The 25243-nt window shown below is 38.7% G+C and overlaps 1 protein-coding gene across 5 annotated transcripts in view; it reads left to right on the forward strand.

Annotated features, from left to right (window-relative positions):
- The window catches only part of INVS (inversin), a 167190-nt gene that overhangs the window by 21644 nt on the left and 120303 nt on the right, over window positions 1-25243 (forward strand). The window contains exons 4-5 of one of the 5 annotated variants that reach the window (XM_082696768.1): window positions 16571-16669; window positions 18347-18447. The exons of 3 other annotated variants lie outside the window; for them this stretch is intronic. The gene's annotated coding sequence lies outside the window, so the exon portion shown is untranslated. The remainder of the gene's footprint in view (window positions 1-16570; window positions 16670-18346; window positions 18448-25243) is intronic. One more of the 5 variants, XM_082696769.1, reaches the window with a different exon arrangement.

Consider the following 25243-nt stretch of genomic DNA (forward strand, 5'->3'; position numbering starts at 1 on the left):
AGAAGTATGAGGAATGCACACCACATTCATCTAGCTGTATCCTTTAAGGCATCTTCCAAAGTGGAATGCAAACGAATACAACCCTAGCAGGAAGCAATTATCTTGGTAGGGGGAGAAATCACAGGTAGAGCCTGGCATTAGCAGTGGCTGGAACATGGAAGGGCAAAATCCTGGAGCAAAGGGAACTGCAGAGAAGGAACCCCAAAATCTGGGGTTTGCAAATTCCTTGCAAATCATTAGCAGATTCCTAAACTGTGCTTGTGCTGGGTGAGGCTCAAACAAACCCAGCAGTAAACAACAGCTGGGAGACTAAACAGCTAAGCAGAGATTGTTTTAATATTGCCCTGTATTTTCTTTCCAGTGCAAGTCTTTAATACATAACAAGTTGATTTTTGTGTAAGGGTCCATTCTCATTTTAAATTACATGAATAACTCATTTTCCCAGCACACCCTAGCTCATTAATTTGTAGCCAAGTCTGTGCTCTGTGCTAGTACCAGGGTTTGGGACTATGTACCTCCTGTGGTTTTTTGTTTTGTTTTGTTCTTAATTATGGTTTTTAAATAAAGTCCTAATACAAGGGAGCTACTTAAGAAATTTGAAAATAGGAAATACACCATTGAAGTGCTTTAGGGAGATGAATATGGCAACGAAAGCTCTTTTAGAAGAGGAGATACTTAGAAAGTTATTACAGTTCAGGCCAAGAGAGGAGGAGTTTGATCTAAGAGATATATTGTAAAGGTAGAACAGTTCATTCATTAAGTAGTTACCATATGTCTACTATGTAGTAGTGGGTGTAGAGGATCACCTAGAGGAAATATTAAAAAATGAATCACATATGTCTGCTGTTAAAAAGTACTCTCCTTGCTGGTCTATATTAAATTTCCATTTGTCTTTGTTTAGTGAACCTCTCTGACATATCACATATCAAATATTCTTTCCAAGTATTGTCTCTCCCACTTACTTCTGTAATCTGTGAACTCAGAAGTGTGCTATTTGGGTAATCATCAATATTCATATATGTGTGCATGAATGCATTCATTCAACATATGTTCATGCTGTTACTGTGTAACAGGTGCTGTGCTAGGGCCTTGGAATACAAAGATGAAAGACAGGATTCCTGCTCTTAAGTTGTTTACAAAGATCATGGATAAAGATATCAAGTGGGGGACGCCTGGGTGGCTCAGTTGGTTAAGCAGCTGCCTTCGGCTCAGGTCATGATCCCAGCGTCCTGGGATCGAGTCCCACATCGGGCTCCTTGCTCAGCGGGGAGCCTGCTTCTCCCTCTGCCTCTGCCTGCCATTCTGTCTGCCTGTGCTCGCTCTCTCCCCTTCTCTCTCTCTGATAAATAAATAAAATCTTTAAAAAAAAAAAAAATAAAAAATAACTTTAAAAAAAAAAAAAAAAAAAAAAAAAAGATATCAAGTGGTAATTAAAGCTGGCCTGTCTCCCTTATATATCAAGTGTTTTATAAAATATCAATAGCCATGCCATGTAAATAGTCATTTATTACTACTGACCTGAAGATCAGCCATTCCCATGTTATTTATTATGTTTTTGCTTTTTTGTGATAGTGAACTAATTATGTTATCTTCCATTCACAGTAGGAAAAACCCTTGTTCCCATAGCATTTTGTTGATGTCTCCATTAGAGGCCCATTACCTTGGTTTTTTTTTTTAAAGATTTTATTTATTTATTTGACAGAGATCACAAGTAGGCAGAGAGGCAGGCAGAGAGAGAGGGAGAAGCAGGCTCCCTGCCAAGCAGAAAGCCTGATGTGGGACTCGATCCCAGGACCCCGAGATCGTGACCTGAGCCGAAGGCAGAGACTTCAACCCAATGAGCCACCCAGGCGCCCCTCCATTACCTTGTATTGTAATTATTACTTACTTGTCTCTTTCCCACTAGACTGGATCTCTAGGCAAGAACCTTGTTTTATTTATTTTTTAATTCCCTAGAATCTAACACAGTGTCTGACATGCTTTGGTTGAATGAATGAATACACTTAAGGTTACTTATATAGAAAGTCATTATTAATACAAGTGCTCGACCTTTGTTTATTAGAAACATTTATCCAGTTTTAAAATACATATATGGGAAAAACTTATTGAACCGTGCTGATTGGCTTAGTTATTTTGACACATACTCAGTACGCTGGAAACAAATTGCTGTCGGTCCAAGCAGCTAAGAAAATGGTACCCACAAGAATAAAATTAATCTCAATATACTGAACATCTGTACCTAATTTGTTTTTCATTTGTACCCTCAGTATAATCCAAGAAAGCAATCAGTCATACCTTTTCTGGGTTTAAGATATCTAATTGTTAGAAATGTTTTCCTTCAGGGAATCTACTATTTCTCTGACTTCTACAGATATATTTATTTGTTAATAAGGACAAAAAAGCCTTAGCAATCTTACTAAATGTTAATAGTTATGCATTTTTAATCTTCCAGAAGGTTATTAATTTGGCTTCAAGAAGATTAAGACTACCCACTCTGAAAAATTGTATCATGTCAAACACAAAAACTAAAGAAGCTTCAAACTGTGGTTGTGTTGTGTGTGTGTTCTTTTTTTTTTTTTAAAGATTTTATTTATTTATTTGACAGACAGAGATCACAAGTAGGCAGAGAGGCCGGCAGAGACAGAGAGAGAGGGAAGCAGGCCCCCTGCTGAGCAGAGAGCCCGATGCAGGACTCGATCCCAGGACCCCGAGACCATGACCTGAGCCGAAGGCAGCGGCTTAACCCACTGAGCCACCCAGGCGCCCAAGTGTGTGTTCTTTTAATTCAACACAGAATTCTTAATTCATCTGTGAAAACTGAATATTAATTTTTAACTCAATTTTAATATTAATTTAAATTTAATATTAATTTTATTCATTTTTGAGATATCCTGTTTCTGTGTTAATGACATAAAAATGAAAGGAGAAGAGTAAATTACCTCTAGAAGTTTACAGGCAAACTTTAATACCAGGTGACAATATTAGTATATTGGATTCCCTTATTTTATACACACTCACACTTTTACACAAACACAGCAAACAATCCATCTCTCAGTCCCCTGTAACTCTATATTCCTATATGTATTATGTACATACACATACATATATATATATAGATATACACATACACTTATATTTAACTCCCTCCCTACCCCATTAACTTATATTCCAACGAATGCTGTTTGAAGGCAGAAACTATGTCTTATTTGATTTATTAGTTCCAGACTTAAAACAACTCCTGCCATTCAAAAAAGACTCAGTTCATGTTTAACGAATACATTAATGAAGGAATGAATCAATCAATAAGTTCGAACATCAGATAGATTTATTATGAGTGGTATGATCTTCAAAACTATTGAAGTGTAAATTAGTTGTTATATTTATTCCTTTTCATTATCCATTCCACCCCCTTATAATTGTGCTAGCAGTATTTTACAAGACTCTGTGAGCTTAATTTCCCATCATGTATCACTCTTGTATGCCTCAGTTTCTTCATCTATAAAAATGGAACAGTATGCTTCTCCCTGTCCACTTTTTAGGAATCAGTAGATATCACAGATAAAAGGGCCCTTCAGGATAGCTTAGTCCAGTTTGTTACTGGATGAAAAAGCTGAGCCAATTCTCCTTTCAATTCTCTTTTCTTGGTAAATTATTCATCATTCTTTTTGCCTTTGCCTAAAACTGAATGTTTTTTGTCTTATTTTTTAAAGTTTTTACTTAAATTCCTATATAATTAAGGTATATTAATATTAGGTTCAGGTGTACAATTTAGTGATTCAACATTTCCATATAATAGCTGGTGCTCATCAGGACAAGTGCTCATCCTTAATCCCCATCCCCTATTTCACCCATCCCCCTTCCCCCCTGCCCTCTGGTGACCATCAGTTTATTCTCTACAGTTATTAAGGGTTTGTCTCTTGGTTTGCATCTCTCTCTCTTTCCCCCACTTTGTTCATTTGTTTTCTTTGTTAAATTCCACGTATGACTGAAATCATATGGTATTTGTCTTTCTCTGTCTTATTTCACTTAGCATAGTACTCTCTAGCTCTATCCACGTTGTTGCAAATGACAAGATTTCATTCTTTTTTAGGGCTGAGTAATATTCCACAGGGTATATGTGTGTGTGTGTGTGTGTGTGTGTGTGTGTGTGTGTGTACCACATCTTCTTTATCCATTTATCAGTTATTAGACATTTGGGCTATTTCCATAGTCTGGCTATTGTAGAGAATGCTACTACAAACATTGGGGTGACAACAGACACATGAAAAGATGCTCAACATCACTCATCATCAGGGAAATGCAAATCAAAACTACAATGAGATATCACCTCACACCTGTCAGAGTGGCTAAATCAATAACACAAGAAACAACCGGTTTCCATCCTCACCGGTTGGTGAGGATGGAAAGAAAGGGGACCAACTGTCCTACACTGTTGGAAGGAATGCAAGCTGGTGCAGCAGCTGTGAAAAAGAGTATGGAAGTTCCTCAGAAAGTTCAGAATAGGACTACCCTACAACCCAGCAATTGCACTACCAGGTATTTACCTAAAGAATACAAAATACTAATTCAAATGGATATTTGCACCTCGATGTTTAAATTAATTATTTTAAAATTATAGATAAGAATAGAGATATCATTAGAAATACTCAGAAGACATAAAACTGAATATTTTTTTATTTTTCTTCCAGTTTTCTTTATTGAAATAAAACAGTATAGATGCACTTGAAGCTTTCTGTTTATCCTCCCAAATCCCATTCCCCTCTTTTTGTATGTTCTCAATCTATCTTAATTTTGGTGGTTTCAATTCCCATGCATATTTTGCTACCTTTATTTTATATGGATATAACCACAAACAATATTATTTTGCATTTTAAAATCTTCATATAAATGGTATTATACTTTGTGTCATTCCCCAACTTGCTTTTTTAACTTAACATTATGTTTTTGAGATTACTTGATTTTTAGGTATATGTTGAAATGTGTACCTCTGTTCCCAAAAGATTATATACAAATGCTCAAAAGACACATGAAAAGGTGTTCAGTCATTACTAATTAGATAAATGCAAATTAAAACCACATTGAGATACTATACCACCATCTGAATGTCTAAAATGAAAAGGCCTGATAATACCAATTGATGGTGACGATAGGAACAACTGGAACATTTATAGTGAGGATACAAATTCATTAATCTACTCTACAAAGCAGTTTGACTCTAACAAAGCTGAGCACACACACATACACAAACACACACAGAATCCTCGCAATTCACACTCCAATCCCAGTAATACCTAAGAGAGATAAGTGCGTCATTCTACCAAAAGGCATGTCTGAGAGTGTACATGATATCGTTATTTATAATAGCAAACACTCTTAGTAGCACAAACCACTCAAATGTGTATGAATAGGCAAATGGGTGAATAAACTGTGATGTATTCCTACAGTGGGTTACTACACAACAAAAAATAATGAACTACTGATACATTGCATCACATGAATAAATTTTGTAGACCTCATGTTGAGTGAAAGAAGTCAGCTATTTTAAAAAAAAAAAGAAGAAGAAGAAGAAGTCAGCTATTTATAGAAATTTTAAAAACAGCCAAAACTATATGGTGATTCAAATCAGGTTTTTGGTTACCCAGTATATAGATATTAACTAAAAAGGGGCATAAAGGAAGCTTTCAGGCATACTGGAAATGATCTATATCTTGATCTGTGTGTTGATTACATAAAAAGTTATCAGTCTATATACTTAAGATTTATCTCCTTAATTAAGTATATAAATATATTATGCCTCAATTTAAAAATTATTTATAAAAAATGGTAAAATTCCAGAAATTGATGAGTACTATTTGTAGGTTGGATGAGGAAGAACAGAATCTAGGATGGCTTCTGACCTAGGCTTTGAAGCACTTCGGTCACATTTTCCCAGTGTTAGTTAGCTTCAGGGGCTCTAAGCAAGCCTATAAACTTGAGCATGCATCAGAATCACCTGGAGGTGTTTAGTAGGTACTTCTAGGCTTCTCTGTGGCTGTAGTCACTCATTAGTTCGTTTTAAAATAGCAGTTAGGGTTCCTGGTTTTCACCCAGGTGGCCCAGGTTCGACTCCCACTGTGGGAACACCCAACTTTTGGGGTGCCTGGGTGGCTCAGTGGGTTAAAACCTCTGCCTTCAGCTTGGGTCATGATCCCAGAGTCCTGGAATGGAGCACCACATTGGGCTCTCTGCTCGGCGGGGGACCTGCTTCCCCCTCCCCACCCCCCGCCTGCCTCTCTGCCTTACTTGCGATCTCCATCAAATAAATAAATAAAATCTTTTTTTAAAAAATTTACTAAGTGCCCACTTTACCACAAACTATATAGCCAATGGATATCTGAAGAATAAAGAAATGAGGTTTTTGCCATTTGGTATGCTTCTAAAAGAAGGCACCGAAAGACATTCATGATGCCTGCATTACGTAGAAATGTTGGGAAGTCTGAGTGTATGAAACCCTTACGTTCTGGAATGTTAATGATTTCTCGAGAAATGAGATGGGTGATGTTAGACAACTCTTAGAGTTTGCCCCATTTGACTTCAAATCTAGCTAAGCTGCCTTTTCCAGGCAGGCAGAAAGTCCCAGGCTAAAGAATCTTTGCTTCGGTATATGCCTACTTCTGAGGTTTCCAAATAAGCTTCAAGTTTGTCCTCTTGAGTATTTAGAAATTCTCGCTAAACCTACCGTCTGGTTTTCCAGTTTAGAAACTCCCTCCTTTCCTTCCTCCTTCCCTCTGGAGCTTCCTTCCTTTCTTCCTTCCTTTTTCCCGTGGCTCCATGCCCGGCATGAAGGCCAACTCAGGCCTTGAACTCATGACCGTGAGATCAAGACCTGAGCTAAAATCAAGAGTCAGACACTTAAATGACTGAACCACCCAGATGTCTCTAGAAACTGGTTTCAGATATTTAGGATTATATATTCAAGAGCGTTCCAACAAATCCAGAGTTGGTCTGCTTTTAAATAAATCTGAGAATTGAAATCAAGCCTATCTGTCCTTTAGTACTTCCATGATAATTAATGTATGTCTATTTGCATGGATGAATTTTGTAGCAACAGAGAAGAACATGTCAATAAGTCTTGGTTGAAATCACTGCTTTGAATTTTTCTAACATAATTCAGCTAAAAAAAAAATTCATTTAGTTCCATAGCACTTTATAGCAGTCAGAACAGTTAAATATTATATATTCTGTGTAAGTAAACTGATGTATAGTTTGACTGAATTCTTCTAGGTCACTTTGATACTTATAGTCAGGAATTACCTTGTTTTTCTGATTCCCAGCTCAATGCTCTTAATTCTGCTCCACTGAAAGAAAACTTATGTACTTTTGGGATGCTTACTTTCTCAGTCTTCTGATTCTTCCAACCTAGAGTCATTCCCAAGTCCAGTTTCCCAGTCAAACCTCCAAAGAAGTACCTACGGGTTTCCTTCTCATGGGCCAGATTCAGAACTTAACCCAGGGCTTCCACCACTTCTTCTTCTTCCCCTTCTCCTTTCTTCTTCTTTATTTTAAAGGTGGGGGGTGGGGGTGGGGGTGGGGGGAGAGAATCCTAAATAGGATCCTTGCCCAGCGCAGGGGGGGAGGTTTGATCTCATGACCTTGAGGTCATGACCTGAGCTGACATAAAGAGTTGGACGCTTAACTGAGCTGGCCAGGCACACCCAGAGCTTCCTCTTTTATGTTAGTATTTTACCTTAGTGTATGACACCTCTCAGACACAGCAGAGCAGCCTTGCAGATTGTTTTTAAAATCCCTGTGGCTCACCGAATTTTGTTTTGAACATGTTCCTGTTTCCTGTAACCATGGTCATTTTCTAATCATCTTTATCTCTTTGCTGACCCCCAGTTTTACTAAGTCATGAAAATACAAGCATCTGCTTTCTATGAATAGATTAGAGATCCCCACAAGCCTAGATTCCCATGGAAACCAATCAAAAACTAAAAGGAAAAGAAAGAGTATATATTGAATTTCCCTGAGACCTGCAGCTTGTTTTTCATTAGACTCATGCTGATTTCTTTTAAACTCTGGGCACAGGGCCAGTGAATATTTTTACAGCTGATAAAAAGGAACTTCAGATCCATTTACTTTTCATTTAAACTTTTAAAAATTAATTTTGTGTATAACATCAATTCCAAAGGAAATTTGAGCATTAATTTGATAATTGCCTTCTTATGCCATAGGATTCTATTTGTTCATATAATTTTCCCTTATTTTTTTTTTTACCTACTTATATTTTACTATTCAAAAGAGAATAAGAGGGAATCAGGGGGTCTATTATTCCTACAATATGAATGTTGTCAGCCCCTGGGAACAGCATTTTTCCCTATGACCAATCATAGGGCTCTTTATAAAGCTCCTTTGACTGTTAAGCTTTTACAGAGCCCAAATAATCATTTACTAATATGACAACAGAAATTTAACCCAAAGGCCAAAGTAAGGGGGATCCAGAAAGCCAGGGAGGGGGTGACTGGGGAGAGAGGGTGTAAATTTAAATAAGGTAATCAAAATAATTTTCATGAAGATAGTGACATTTGAAACAAGGCTTGAGGGAGGTGGGGAAGTTAGCGTTGTGAATGGCTGGGAGAACTTTCTTTTGTTCCTGGCAGAAGGAAGAGTTAGAACAAAGGCTTCAAAATGGAAGCATGCTAGAATGTTTGAGGAATAACAATGGAGCTAGGACTAGCATCGTTCTAATGAGTGAGCCAGCGGAAGAGGTAGGTAATGAGGACAGGCAGAAGTGGCAGCCAGATCCTATAGGGCCTTTTGACCATTGTCAGGAATATGCTTTTGCTCTGAATGGAATAAGGAGGCATTGGAGGGTTTGGGGGAAAGGAGTGACATGATCTGACATATATTAATAAAATAATCATCCTAGCCCAGCGAAAACATTTTTCTGCAGGTTTATTATTATCTATGTCTTTATTCCTTCTCTGTGTGTGCTCTCAAGTCTCCTTCCCGTCCTGATCCCTTTCACCATCTATGCATACACTTGCCGAAATCCCTCACCTAGAATAGAATACAATGCCACTCTGATGAGCACAGAGTACACCATGATTTTCCTTATTACCATTTGGACAACCAGATGCAGTTGATTCCTGTTGAAGATTTTTCAAATAAAACTTCTAATTTGGGGGTACCTGAGTGACTCAGTTGGTTAAGCATCTGCCTTCGGCTCAGATCGTGATCCTGGACTCCTGGAATAGAGCCCCACGTTAGGCTCCCTGCTCAGCGAGCAGTCTGCTTCTCCCTCTCCCTCTGCCTCTCCCCCCAACCTTGTATTCTCTCTCACTTGTTCACTCTCTTTCTCTCAAATAAATAAATACATATTTATAAAATCTTAAAAAAAAGAACTTCTAATTTTGCTTTATGCTTATTACTACTTAAACTAATTCTATATTCATGTTGTTGTAGTTTTGGACCTAAATGTAGCATCTTACTGCATCCGTACTTACTCATTTATTTGAACTTCCCAGACTTAGGTAGAGTTTAGCATTCCTTTCTTTGTTCCTCCAGTACCTGGTATGCTGAACCACTGTTATATCACGTATTCCTCTGAAAAATATTTATTTGTTTACACATTTTATTTCCCATCAATGAACATTATAATATCAGCAAGAGTGTGATAGTCATATTTTCTATTTCCAGTGCCTGGTACTTAACCAATGTTTAATATTTGGTGAATTGAATTGGGTTCATCATATAACTTTTCCAGGTTCTCTTGATTCTTGAGTCCGTCATTCAGTATAGTTGTCATCTCACCCCCATATGAGTCACCAGAAGTCTCATCCTAGTCTTTGATATCGAAATAGATCCTGCCTGCAGAAAAGCTTAATCATTGAAAATATTACTACTAAAATTAACTTCATCTATTTAAAAGATTATTATATTCTTTCCTCTACTTGTCTAAACTATGTCATCAGTGGTAATTAGACCTCTTGAAAAATTTTATTTACTCTATCAGAGTCCACTTGTTCACCATTCCAATTCTGATGAGTAATTCATTCATTTGTTCACCAAATACATTTTTAATATTTAATCTGTATCGTGTTGCACGATCATCTTGAAATATTAAAATCAACTTTTGTCTAAATATTTAAAGTCGTTCAGATTCTGAATCATCATAAAATTAACATTTCACAAAAAAAACTACCCATTTTCAAGAAACAATACTCTGTTTATTTCAAACAGTTTTAGATTTCAGAAGACATGGTTTATATCCCTTTAAATTTTTTATTCAAATCCTTTTGGTCTCTTTGTCATTCATCAAGCTGGTTCTTTGCAAGCCATTTGTTAGGAATTTGAGCTAAAATATGAATTTGGAGTAATGGCTCTAATCTTCTAACCAGTATGTAACTGGTCATGTTAATGTTGTGCAGATTGTGAACTAATACAATCTATATGATTTTGTGTATGTATCGGTACATGCCCACAGGTGCCTGCTTTACATTGTTATTTAAGTGAATGGTAATAGTGTATACATATTACAAAACATCAAATATACCATGAAGGTTTACAATGCATAACCTAAGAACAGGGAAAACCTTCTATCTATAAAGTAAAATGTAGAGTGATAGGAAATAATGGCTACATAGAAATAAGGAAGAATTTTCCTTTAAAAAAAAAAAGGAAAGAAAGAAAGACTTTACCTTGCAGAAAACTATGAAAGCAAAGAAAAAGAAGAAAGACAAACTGGGAGAGAACATTTGCAAATTATGTCACTAACAGAGGGTTAACAGCCCTAAGACAAAAGATGGAGAAGGAAAAGACCAATGAGTTTATAAGAAATGAGCCAGAGATATGAATAGATAGTTCACAAGAAAGGGAGTGTGAGTGGCCCTTAAACATGTGGAAATGTGCTCAACATTGTTCATCATAAAAGAAATGCAAGTTAAAATTGTAATGAGATGTTTTTCAGGTGCCAGATTGGCAAAAATCAAAAAGTTTGAGAGTGCTCTGATGGCAAAACTGTTGCTGAAGGGAATGAAAAATTGTTTGACCCCTATGAAGGGAAACTCAACAATAGCCAGCAAAAGTAACTAGAATATGCATTTATTTTTGACCCAACATTTCCACTTCTAGAAGCATACACTGGCAAAAATAAGAAGTGATGTACGCACAAGGCTATTTAATTGCAGCATTATTTGTAATAGAGAGAGCATGAGGGGAAATGTCCTGTTGGAGGACTGGTTGAATAAAAAGAGTGTGTCCTCACGATGTAGTGCTATGCAGCTATAAAAAGTAATGAGAAATATTTTTATAAAATATTTTTAAATGAAAAATAAAATAAAATATTTTAAAATGACTTCCTGGAGTGAAAAGTATAGAATCTTGTGCACAGTCTTATCAGAAGTGGAACTTGTAACGCAATTGACAGTGGACAGGCTAGACTTGGAGGGTGTTGGGGCTGAGGGCATCCCTAGGATGGGCAGAAAATCGAAGAAAGTTCACCCAGAAATTGTGGGCGGTATCCCAGCCAGTGGAGCTAAAGACAACCTAGAGTACAAAACATGCTGAGTTGTGTGATGAGGACAGTAGGTAATCTGTCTTCAAGACCTCAGCCACCAAGATGAGAGAGCAGATAAGGCGTGACAGGACACCGTTCCCTGGGAGAACCACAGAGGACAAGGCTGCAAGAATTTGGGTACTAGGCAGTTGTTGGTTTGTTTTAAGATTTTTTTTATTTATTTGAGAGAGAGAGGGAGTGAGAGCATGAGGGAGGGGCAGAGGGAGAAGGAGATGCTGTCTCCCCACTGAGCAGGGAGCCCAGCTGGGGGCTTTCCACATGGCTAGATCACAGGACCTGAGGATTAAGGATCATGACCTGAGCTAAAGGCAGACACTTAACGGACTGAGCCATCAGGTGCCCCATTAGGTAGGTTTTTAAGTTAGCATTTAAAGAATATAATTGGAGCCCCAATGCCTAAGACCATTATACTGTTGAGTGCATAGATGAATGGATGGATAGCTAGGCATTAATTTACTAGAACTTAAGGTACACAACTGAAACTAGATTACAGAAGCAAGATGGAAAACCTGAATTACTCTACCTGGATCACATCATTAAGGCATACAAGCTGACTTAACCCTCACTGGTCTCACTAATGAGCTAGACTTAAATCTTTTCTTAATTAGAGTCAAGGAAAGTCCCAAAGCTGGGGGAAAGATAGCATGCCAACTACGGTATTTAGAAGTAGAGAAAACAAAATGCCCTTATCTTGTTTACTTTTTTTTTTTTTTTTAAGATTTTATTTATTTGAGAGAGGGAGAGAGAGAGCACAAGCAGGGTAAGGGGCAGAGGGAGAGGGACAAGCAGACTCCCTGCTGAGTGGGGAGCCCCATGTGAGGTTCAACCCCAGGACCCCAAGATCAGGACCCGAGCTGAAGTCACACAGCTAGCTGACTGAGTCACCCGTGCTCCTCTTGTTTACCTTTTGAACAGAGAAACCTTCCCAGAAGAGCTACAGCCAACCTTCCTTCCACCTCTTTGACTCCCAGCCGTAATCTGCTCTCTTGGCAAAAATGAAACCACCATGATTATTCATATCAATCAGCCCATCACTGGATTTGGGGAGGGCCCAGCCTTCTCTCAAGGACATAACTGCTTAAAGGAAGATCAACAAAAATCAAGGTTCTAAAAAAAAAAAGAGGTGCGCCTGGGTGGCTCAGTGGGTTAAAGCCTCTGCCTTCAGCTCAGGTCATGATCCCAGGGTCTTGGGATCAAGCCCCACATCGGGCTCTCTGCTCATCGGGGAGCCTGCTTCCTGCCCTCTCTCTGCCTGCCTCTCTGCCTACTTGTGATCTCTATCTGTCAAATAAATAAATAAGATCTTTAAAAAAAAAAAAAAAAGAAAGAAAGAAAGAAAAGAAAAAGGAAAAAAAATCAAGGTTCTGTTAGCCCAGAAGTAGATGGGCATAGACATTAGGTAGGCAGTCTCTAGTGGTGGCCACAGTGTCCTTTGACAGTTACAGAGCTTTGTGGACCTAACTTTGTGGACCACAGTCTCTAAAGCAGTGACTGTGAACCAGAGGCTACAAGAAAGCTGGAGATACCAACTCTGTTTACAATAGGAGTAGCCTAGCTGTTTGGTTTCTGTAGTGTAGTGGTTATCACCTTCACCCCACACAACAGGAGTGGCCTAACACTTACCCTCCCTCCGAGTCCTTCCTATTTTTAGCCTGTATGGGCATCTCCTTCTGAATGCTCCCAGATTAGGGAATGGTTGAGTCACGTCACTTTGTCAGTAACGTACATGAGCACCATACAGCGTGTTACCCTTCCCTTCACCCAGCAAGCTTAACTGAGAAGTATAGTTGTAAAGAGCACTGGTCGAAAATTTTAAAAAATTCATTTAGTCCACAGATATTTATTAATTGAGTATCTGCTAAGCATAAGGTATTGTTCTGTATGTTTGGTATATAACAATGGACAAAACGGAACAAAAATCCCTGCCTTCAAGGAACTTACCTTCTGTTGGTACAAAACAAACCGGCAAATGAAAGAGATTATAAAATATGTATTGTGTTATGTCAGGTGAGGATACATGCTTTAGGAAAAAATAAGGCAGGTGAAAGAGATAGGGAGCCGAGGAGTTGCATAATAGAAATAAAGGGATCCAGATAAATCTCTTTAAGGAAATAACATGAAGCGAACAATTAACATTGAAGTGACCTAAAGGCAATGAGAGAATAAACCTTGCAGGGAGAGCGAATGCCAAGTGCAGAGACCCTGAGATGGGAGCATGCGTGGTATTACAAGAAGGTCAGCAGGAGGAGCCCTGGAACTGCGGGATGAGGATGAGGTCAGAGATCGTGTAGGACCTACAGGATATTGAAGGACTCCACTCTTACTCTGCAAGAGAAGAGAAGCTTATTGAAGGGTTTAAGCACAGAAAGTATGATCTAGCTTATATTTTTTTTTAAAGATTTTATTTATTTACTTGAGAGAGAGACAGTGAGAGAGAGCATGAACGAGGAGAAGGTCAGAGAGAAGCAGACTCCCCATGGAGCTGGGAGTCTGATGCGGGACTCGATCCCCGGACTCCAGGATCATGACCTGAGCCGAAGGCAGTCGTCCAACCAACTGAGCCACCCAGGCGTCCCCTAGCTTATATTTTGAAAGGCTCATCTAACTGGTCGACTGTCAAAAGCAGGAGGAGGGAGACTAATTAGGAAGCCGAGAGATGATGTTGGCTTGGGCCAGAGTGGTTGTGGTGGCGGCGGTAAGAAGGGGTCCAGGTTCAAATGTATTTTGAATTTACTGTGGAATTATGGTTATGAAAGTAGGAGGAGCCACTGAATTTGACACTAGGTTTTTTTTAAGCCTCACATCTTTTTAAATGTTTTATCAAAGGGAACTTCTCTCCCTCCCGTGTTGAAGGAAATCCCAGATGTTACACTGTTACACCGATATTTATTTGCAAAAAAGGAAAGAAAGAAAAATGATTCTTGGAGCACCTGGCTGGCTCAGTCAGTAAGGCAGGCAACTCTTTTTTTTTTTTTTTTTTTTTGCCTTAAGATTTTATTTATTTATTTATCAGAGAGCGAGCGAGAGAGAGAGAGAGAGGTAGGGTACAAGCAGGGGTAGCAGCAGGCAGAGGAAGAAGCAGGTTCCCTGCTGAACAGGTGCCTGGTGCAGGACTCCATCCCAGGACCTTGGGATCATAACCTGAGCCAAAGGCAGACAATTAACCAACTGAGCCACCAGTTGTTACAACATGCAACTCTTGATCTCTGGTTTTAAGTTCACGTCCCACACTGAATGTGGAGATTACTTAAAGATAAGATCTTTTAAAAGTAAGAAATAAATAGGGGCGCCTGGGCGGCTCAGTAGATTGAAGCCTCTGCCTTCGGCTCAGGTCACGATCCCAATGTCCTGGGATTGAGCCCCGAGTCAGGCTCTCTGCTCAGCAGGGAACCTGCTTCCCTTCCTCTCTCTCTGCCTGCCTCTCTGCCTACTTGTGATCTCTGTCTTTCAAATAAATAAATAAAATCTTTAAAAAAAAAAAAGAAAGAAAGAAAGAAAGAAAAATAAAAGAAAATGATTCTTTAAATAGGACCATTGTAATACTAAATATTTAACAAGAATTATTTAATATCTGGGTGCCTAGGTGGCTCAGTGGGTTAAGCCGCTGCCTTCGGCTCAGGTCATGATCTCAGGGTCCTGGGATCGAGTCCCGCATCGGGCTCTCTGTTCAGCAGGGGCCTGCTTCCTTCCCTTCCCCTCTCTCTGCCTGCCTCTCTGCCTGCTGTGATCTCTCTCTGTCAAATAAATAAATAAAATCTTAAAAAAAAAAAGAATTATTTAATATCATAGTATCATAAAATAGCCCACCCATGATCAAATTACAAGTTGTCTCGTAACCATTTTTTTGTTTTTTGATGTTTGTTTGAATTGGGAATCAGGATCCAAGTAAGAGTTATAAACTGACATTGGTTTATGTTTTTAAGTTTGTTTTTTTTTTTTTTTTTTTTTTTTTGAGAGCGAGAGAGAGAGAGAGAGACAGATAGCAACAGAGGGCACAAGCAGGAAAGAGAGAGAGAAGGAGGCTCCCTGCTTTGGGGCTCCAGGACCCTGGGATCATGACTTGAGCCCAAGGCAGATGCTTAACAGACTGAGCCACCCAGACACCCTATGTCTTTTCAGTCTTCTTAAATCTATAGATTCCTACTCTTCCCTTTTTTTTTTCTTACAATTTTTTGTAATTATGGCTTACCTTCTTCCATAACTTGAGGTCTTAGTCCAAACTAACCATCTCAGTCTATATCATGTTGATTCTCTCTCTAGGTATACTTAACTTGTTCCTCTGTCTACCATATTTCCTCTAAATTAGTTATTGGCTCTATAGGCTTGATCTGATTCCACTTCAATTTTTTTTGACTGAACTGCTTCATTATTTTACGACATTTCTCATCAGGAGACACATAATGTTCCATTGTCTCCATTTTTTTGATGTTCACAGCTATGGCTGTTCAGTGCCTAAAGCCAGTGTGTTTTCAAGAGTGGCAAAATGGTGCTATTCTATTTCTGCCATCCTTCTACAATTGTTTGCTGGAATAATTCATCAAAGGAGAATTTCCCCTCACCTACTATTTGATTACTCACTGATACAGAAAAGGAAGAATTAATCCTTGATTCTTTCTCTTTATTTACCAGTTTTCAAAATAAGGAAATACGTCCTCCCGTGATGACCAATCAATTTTTTCCTTTTTAGTATCATCACAAGCAAGGCATAGGATACTTTTGGTATCATTTTAACATAGTTGCCACATCAGTTCATTGACATTATTATCCCTAATTGATACATTACTCTATCTTTGGTTATGAGAAGTTCTCCACATTGGTTCCTGGATCCTTTAGATGTGATCCCCATTTTTTGATGGCTTCCTTGCTAACTGCTACAGCCAAATATTCCAGGTTCATCTCTGTCTTTTTATTAAGCTTTTAAGCTTATAGTTAACTGTATATGTTATATGGTTAGCTGTATAGTTAACATACAGTATTATATTTATTTCATAATTTCTGTATCTTTTACTCCAGACCTGGAATCCACCATTTCCTCAAGGACCCAGGGTTCTTGAAAGCAAGAGCAAGTACCCGAGACAACAGTCTAGAGTCTGTGTGTCCTCACTCTTACGGGTGGGTGATTGTTTCTAAGTCTTTACTGTGGTCACTGTGGTCAACTTGGAGCTGTATTTTTTTTTTTAATGTGATTTTGTCACTTCCTATTCTAATTCAGGACTAAGATATTGTTGTTTTTAATTTTACCTCTTCTAATTTACATCTCTACTCCTTTTTCTAACCCAGCTGAGAATAATAGAATATCACATAATATAATAAAAAAATAAAGAAACAAGACCAAAAGAGCTTGAGTAATTTTTCATTAAGCGGCAGAATAAGAAGGCAATACATAGATCTGTCTGACTCCAAAGTCTCTCCTTAAATTGGTTTTTTAAAATTTTGACTTGACACAGTTCCCTTGCTTCAAGGCATAGCATTTTTAATTGAACTGTCAGGTAGAGAATTCAATTTAACTGACCTGTATTGGGCACCCTTTTTTTATGCAAAGGCCTGTTGTCTTGTGTGAGACTGATATCCATCAGCAAATCTTGTCAACTCTGCATACTAAAATTTATTCAGAAGTCACCCATTTCTGAACATCTCCTTTGCTACTACCCTGGTCGTAACAACCAGCATCTTGGATTGGATTAAGTAAGAGCCTTGTTTGGATTATGATAGTGACCTCCTAACTGACCTTCTGGCTTCTACTCGTGCCCCGTGCAGTCTGTGCTCATGACATCAGCCAGAATGAGCCTTTTAGACTCCATTCAAATCATGTCAGTCTCTGCTCCAGACTCTCCAAGGATTTTTTTTTTTTTTTTTAAATCTCAGAGTAAAAGCCTGAGCACTTCCCATGACTTGTAAAACCCTATATGTTTTAAATCTCCAGTTACCTAGATGACCTTCTTTTTAATCTTATTTACTGCATAAGCCCACTCTGGCCTCGATGCTATTCCTTTAAATGGAAAAGAACGCTCTTGACATGAGGTTTTTTTGCATTTGCTTTTCCCTTTGCTAAGAATGCTGTTCCAGTAGATGCCTCTGTGTTGAACTCCCTCAATTTTGTTTTAGTGAGCTTCTACCCCCAGTGTGGGGCTCAAACTCCCAACCCTGAGATGAAGAGTTGCGTGCTCTACCAACTGAGCCAGCCAGGCGCCCCCAACTCCCTCACTTTCAGCAGTTCTTACTCAAAAGTCCTGGTTTCAGTGAAGCCTTCCCTTGCTGTGCTTCCCGACAGTCCCTCATTTCACACATTTTATTACCCCTAGTCTATTTTTTTTTTTCCTTAGCACTTAACACTGTCTAAAATACCATATGTTCTACTTGTTTGCCTTATTGTCTCTTCCCCACTAGAACATAAACGCCACAAAGCTGGGGATTTGGTGGGGGGGCCCTTCTCCCCCACCCTTTCTCCCCATTGTCTGGAACAGTGCCTGGTACATAGCTGATGCTCAAAAAGCGTTCATTAAATTAATGAGTCTACTTCTGAAGTTACAGCTTTATTAATTCTCCCGGGTGGTCTAGCACTTCTCACATTATGCAGGTATTCTTGACTAAGAACCTAGAATGACCTAATATTAGACTATATTTTTAAGGAAGAATAATAGGTCTGCTCTGCCATCTCTCTTTTTCTCATACAACCCTCTACCCCCACCCAATGACTCCTGCTTCTTCTTCAGAGAACACTTCTCTCTTGGGACTGGATTTTTCTTTTTCTTTTCTTTTTTTCCTTTTTTTTTTCCCCCCTCCTTCTAGTTAAATAGCCGCAGCCTGGTGGGGTGAGCTGCCTCTTGTTGGAAAGCGAGTCAGTGCAGCCTCGTGGAGAGCAGAGGCCCGAGCATTTGCATCTCCAGAAGGTTTGTATCGACAAATGGCAGTCAGTTATTGACATTTATGTCCCTTGGTGATACTTCAATTGGCTTATCTTTGCTGGTCAAATGCCTTAATTGTTCTGGCCTTTAATTCAGTCAAAGTTGGAGCTGGAGCAGAGGGGAAAGAGAAGGAGAGAGTCTCACAGAACATCAAACTTGAGCTAGGAGGCTGCTGGCAACGATCAGCCTGTCATAATGTTATGATTTGTTCATTTTTATACCATTTATTAGCCTTTACTTGTTGTGCCATTTGGCCTCCAGGGCAGATAAAGTGCTGTCTAATTTGGTGGGTTTGCTTCTGTCAGAGCAGCCTCGACAGGGAAGGTGTTAGCCGCAGTGACAAATAATCAATAGCTGTCGTTGTCATGAGGAACGTGAGCAGTCGGGCCTTTCATCTGGAGGATTAGAGGTCTAATTGGATTGAGAATAGGGAGGGTGGGCTGTTGGGTAACCCTGTCAGCCTTGTGAAGCTGTCAAATGTCGGCCTTATTCATGGTGAAGGCAAGAAGGAACCGGGCGCTCTCGGGCTGGAGGAGGAGGGCATGTGAAAGTCCTTTTATACAAAGGAGCAGATCCTGAAGTCAGCCCCGCTAGCATATGCCCCCTTCTTTATTTAATTAGATGTCCCTTTGGATAATAAATCTATGTAACTTTAAATGATATCTCTGAGCCCGGATGTGCAAAACACACACACACACACACACACATACACACACACAGTGCAAACCCAGACCGGCTCCTTTTGTCTCTGGTCATGCTAGCAAGCAGCCCACTTACATGGAGATTAAAAATGAAACTGTAGGGAAGAAATGGCCAACGTTGTCCTCTTATTGTCAGAATTAACAAGTGATAAGCATCTTTAATGCTATTATTAGAAAAAAAAAACTAAGTGAGACATTTAAATTAAAAGGATAGATGAGTTAATAATGAAGTGTGGCTATTTGACGATATTTTTCTCCCATACCCATTTAGAAATGTGGTTCCTTCTAAAAACAAAATCTTTCATTTATTTATTCCTATATGAACTAACCCAAAGAAGAATTATGTGTTGGCTAAATTGTTTCTTTCCAAGATATGCTTTATTTTTTTTTTCTTAGCAAATTAGAACAAGTGCAAGATTGGGTTTAAATTATACCAGTGCTATCATATCTAATTCAGTCTCAAAATCTCTTCTCCTATACCCCCATACTTATGCTATTCTACATGTTCTCATATATATATATGAAAATGCTATAATGCTATCATTTGGGAGTCTGAATGGAGAAGATATTTGAAAAGAAATCAGTTGACTTCTTCTCCCATGTACAGAGCCCTTAATACCACCTCTTTATGACCAAGTGTATGATTTTAAATCTCACTAAATTCTATGGAACAAAGTTAACCGTGATAAATTCTAAATACAATATTATAAGCAACATTTATAATTTTCCTATATATACATTCTCTATGTATGAATTAAACTTAGTGCATTGCTGTTGTCCAAAAGCATATATAATTTTTAAATGTTTTTAAAATATACTACGTACAGAGAGCATGTGTAAGTATCATTTAGTTAGGTAGGTATTTTTTAATGAAGGCCTTGAATAAGGGTGAACTGACAGTAATGTCCAGAGTGTGTGAATCGGCATCCGTAGGTCATGGCTTATGCACTCAGCCCATCTCTATATCCCTATGGTCTCCTTTCAATAGTCGTTCAAAGCCCTGCCAACCAATTTAAAATGACTCAAAAAGGACTCTAAAAGAACTGGATGGACATTCAAACTAGATACTGGATACCCAGGACATCATTGTGCCCGTCAAAACCTGAGATTCGTTACCATCACAAGTACCTCAGCACATTCTCCCTGTTTCAGTCCAGCTGGAAAACCCTGTGATCTTATTTTGTAGTCCACACTGAAGATTAGCAGAGGTCTCAGTGCTATGGACTAAGCATTTAGAATTGTGGTTATCTAAAGTACTTGTTGTGCTTGATACAAGCAAGAAAAATTTAAAAGTTTTAAAACAACTATCCAAGGTTGCGAAAATCTCTCAGATTTCATGCAATTCTTCTAGAACTAAATCCGTCGAAGTATAATTATGACCACATCTTTTTTTTTTTTAAGATTTTTTTTTTTTTTTTTAATTTTAGAGAGAGAGAGAGAGCATGAGCAGATGGAGGGGCAGAGCAGGACTCAATCTCACAACCACGAGATCAGGACCTGAGCCAAAATCAAGCATCCAACGCTTAACCAACTAAGCCACCCAGGTGCCCCAACCACATTTTCTTAAGCAAAACTGTTTGCAGGAAGTGGTAGAGATAAACTTGATATCCTGGCAAAGGAAAGTCAGTGTCTAAATAGCTAGATTTACATTAAGGTCTTGGATCAGAGCATACTATCTATGACCTACAGTCAAAGACTTTGTTCTTGAGGTCAGTTAGAATATTTTATTGTTTTGCAACACCTCAAACTCTCTGCCATTTATTCATTTAACAAGTATTTGTGCAAAAGCTACTGTGCTGTGTTTTGGGAATACTCATTACACAGGGCTTAATCCGGTTCCCAAGGAATTCATAGTTTAGTGGGGAAAACAGACAAGGTAAATGGTAATTGGTAGTATTTTTTTTTTAAGATTTCATTTGTTTATTTGACTGAGAGAAATCACAAGTAAGCAGAGAGGCAGGCAGAGAGAGATGGGGGGAAGCAGGCTCGCTGCTGAGCAGAGAGCCCGATGTAGGGCTCCATCCCAGGACCCTGAGATCATGACCTGAGCCAAAGGCAGAGGCTTAACCCACTGAGCCACCCAGGTGCCCCTAATTGTAGTATTTTTGTGTTAAATCCTAGAAAAGGAGTAAGCCTGGGGATATCATGGGAAAATATAGGACGGGCACCTAAGCCACTCTTGGGTGTTGTGGTCTGGAATGGCTTCCTTAAACAGATAGCATCTATGCTAGATGACAGGGGAAAGAGGTAGAAAGTCCCCTCCAAGAATACCTTCATGCATTCTTGTATTGTTCTCAGAGAGGGAAAGAGTATATGGTTTAATATGTATGGATCATGGAATATGAGGTAGAAAATATGGAAAGATGATATTGGACAAGTAAAATGGGGTCAAACCACAAAGGATCCTACATGGGAAACAATGAATAAATAGATTTGAAATTTTATTAAGGGATAGATTTAAAATGTGAAAATTGATTTTTATCAGGCTAAAGGAAAGGGATATGCCCCTAACTCACCAATGATTTTCTGATTACCAAATTCAAATACTTTTCCTGAGGCCTCATCCTTGACTTTGTCTATCTGTTTGACCTTCTTTATAAACCTACCCATGAATCTGCTTTTCCCTGATGTATATTACCTGTAAGTGACAAAAGCAATGGACTAGACTTGGAAGTCAGAAGAGCTAGATTCATGACAGGTTCTGCTTCTTCCTAACAGTGATTTTGGGTAAGTTTTAAGCATAAACATTCTGGTTTTCTGTTTCCTATTCTTTGAATTTGTAACAATACTTAGCTCAAAAGGTTCTTATGGGCATTAAATAAATTAATGAATTCAAAAGAATTTATTTGAAAGGACCTTTTGATTCTCTTAAAGGACATATAGTCTAAACATCTGAAAATGATAAGTACTTTGGGTGGAGAAAAAAATGTATTCAGACAGATCAAATGAGTCATTTTGAAGTAAGAGGCAGTGACCAAGACAACCAGCTAACTGTTCTGAGAATACCGTTAGACTCTCTCTTATGGATTTTAGCACCTTGTCTTATCTTATGGTTATTCATGAACAAATCCACTCTTAGGACTCTGCAAGCTCAGAGAATACACAGTCTCCTTAAATTTATTTTTGTATCCCCTTGTAATTCAGCACTAAGAACAAATACAAATAATAGGCGCTAAGTAAATATTTGTGTGTTTGGGGGCGTGAAACAGTGAATTCTTGTGCTAGTATTGTCAGAATTAGCTCTGGATCCAGTTTAATATCCAACATTCTTGAATCAAATTATTCCCTCATTTTCTGCAGTTCTACAGAGATGTTAAAAATACCACTATTGGGGGGTGGGGGCGTCTGGGTGGCTCTGTGGGTTAAAGCCTCTGCCTTTGGCTCAGGTCATGATCTCAGGGTCCTGGGATTGAGCCCCGCATTGGGCTCTCTGCTCAGCAGGGAGCCTGCTTCCTCCTCTCTCTCTCTGCCTGCCTTTCTGCCTATTTGTGATCTCTGTCTGTCAAATAAATAAATAAAATCTAAAAAATATATATATATATATACCACTCTTGGGACACCTGGGTGGCTCAATCTTTTAAGTGTCTGCCTTCAGTTCAGGTCATGATCCTGGAGTCCCAGGATTGAGCCCCTCATCTGGCTCCCCGCTCAACAGGGAGTCTGCTTCTCCCTCTGCCCCTCACCCCGCTCATGCACACACTCTCTCTCTCTCTCTCTCAAATAAAAAATAGAATCTTTAAATTTAAAAAAATACTACTCATTCTACAAAACATTTTATTATCCTAACTTTAGGATTATTAATGAAGTATAGCATTTGACTAATAGTGAAAAAGGACAGAAGCTTGATACTGGTCCCATTTGCATGGACAAGGACAACTCTGAGACAATGTATGTTAACCAGATGGTTATAAGAGCTCAGCAGGAAGGAATGTTGAATTGTGTGAAAGATTATAGTTGGTCTCTAATTAAGGACACCTGTTGGCAGCATGAGGTCCAAAATAGATAGTCAAGCAGTACTTATGAGGATGGTGGACACCACCTCAATACTTCTTCCATCATTGAGATTAGGATTCCTACAGTGGTTCTTAGCTATCTAGAGAGCTTTTTCAGAATCACAATGCCTTAGGGCGTCTGGGTGGCTCAGTTAGTTAAGTGTCTGCCTTTGGCTCAGATCAGATCTCCGGGTCCTGAGATTGAACCCTATGTTGGGCTCTCTGCTCAGGGGAGTATGATTCTCCCTCTCCCTCTGTACTTGTTCTCTCTCTCATTCTCACTCTCAAATGAATGTTGAAAAGAAAGTAACCGTGCCTTTTGGTTATGGTGGACTAGCTCATATGAGATCAACCATCCTACAAGTAACATTTAAAAACCCTGAGCAGAGGCGCCTGGGTGGCTCAGTGGGTTAAGCCACTGCCTTCGGCTCAGGTCATGATCTCAGGGTCCTGGGATCGAGCCCCACGTCCAGCTCTCTGCTCGGCCGGAAGCCTGCTTCCTCCTCTCTCTCTGTCTGCCTCTCTGCCTACTTGTGATCTCTATCTGTCAAAGAATAAATAAAAAATCTAAAAAAAATTAAAAATTAAAATTAAAAAATAAAAGTAAAAATCCTGAGCAAAATATAAAAAATATAAAAACTCTGAGAAATCAGAGTACAGCATTTTGGGCAATGGCTGAAAGGCAAGCAAGAGATTCCCAAATAGAGGGACCCATGGAAGGGAAGCCCCAGATTCTACATATGAATTGCAAAAATCTCTGGCTCATCCCTTACTTAAACATACATGGGGAAAACTACAGGAAGCCAAGCTAAGGCTAAAATAACTCATCAGAGATTTTAGCTGCTACCTGACTATATGGAAGAAACGAAGTTTGGAATTTGGGTTCAGCCAAATTAACTACCTGCTAAAACAAACAAAAATTACTCTTCAGTGTCATTTACAGAATCCAGACTCTCATTTACAGTGTCCAAAATGTTATCCAAAATTGATTAGACATGTGAATAAACAGAGAACTTGTGATGCATACTCAAAAGAAAAAGAAATTTCGGAGACCAACTTGCAAGGTGATCCAAATGTTATAATTAGCAGACAGGGATTTTAAAGCAGCTATTTTCACTCTGCTCAAAGATGCAGAGAAAAATATGGTCTTAATGAAAAACCAATAGAAAGTCTCACAGGAAAATAGAAACTATAAAAAAAAGAACTAAATGGAAATTCTAGAACTGAAAAATATAATACCTAAATAAAAATTTCACTGGAAGGGCTTATCCTTGAATTGGAGATGACAAAAGAATGGACTTGAAGACAGTTGGATAGAAATTATCCAACCTAAAAAAAGAATGTATTATTAAGAGGAGGAAAAAAGGAGTGTCTCAGTGATTTGTGAGACAATACTGAAAGAGCTCACATACTTGCAATGAAATAATCAGGAGAGAAAAGAGGGAATGGAACTGAAAAACAATTGGAAAGTGATGACCAAAAATTGTCCAAATTTGTTGAAGATATAAATTTAAAGATTCAAGAGGCTTGGTGATTACCAAAAAGATGAAGAGACAGAAACTCTGCTTAGAAATACCATTGTTGAATTATTGAAAACCAAAGATAAAGAGCAAATCTTGAAGGCAACCAAAGAAAAAGACATAATCTAAATGATGAACTATGAATTCAGATAACCACATACTTCTCAAAAACAATAAATATAGGAAGACAGTAGAATGACAGGTTTAAAGTGAGAACTATTAACCTACTATTCTAAATGTAGTAAAACTATCTTTCCATAATGAAATTAAAAGAAGGTCAAAGAAAACTAAGAGAATTTATCTCAAACAAACCTACACTGTAAAAAAAAAAAACTAAATGGGGGCACCTGGGTGGCTCAGTGGGTTAAAACCTCTGCTTTCGGCTCAGGTCATGATCCCAGGGTCCTGGGATCCAGCCCCGCATCGGGCTCTCTGCTCAGCAGGGAGCCTGCTTCCTCCTCTCTCTCTGCCTGCCTCTCTGCATACTTGTGATCTCTGTCTGTCAAATGAATAAATAAAATCTTTAAAAAAAAAAAAAAAAAAGCTAAATGAAGTTCTTCAGGGTGAA

The sequence above is a fragment of the Mustela nivalis genome (genome assembly GCF_964662115.1).
Source record: "Mustela nivalis genome assembly, chromosome: 13".
Lineage (NCBI taxonomy): Eukaryota > Metazoa > Chordata > Mammalia > Carnivora > Mustelidae > Mustela > Mustela nivalis.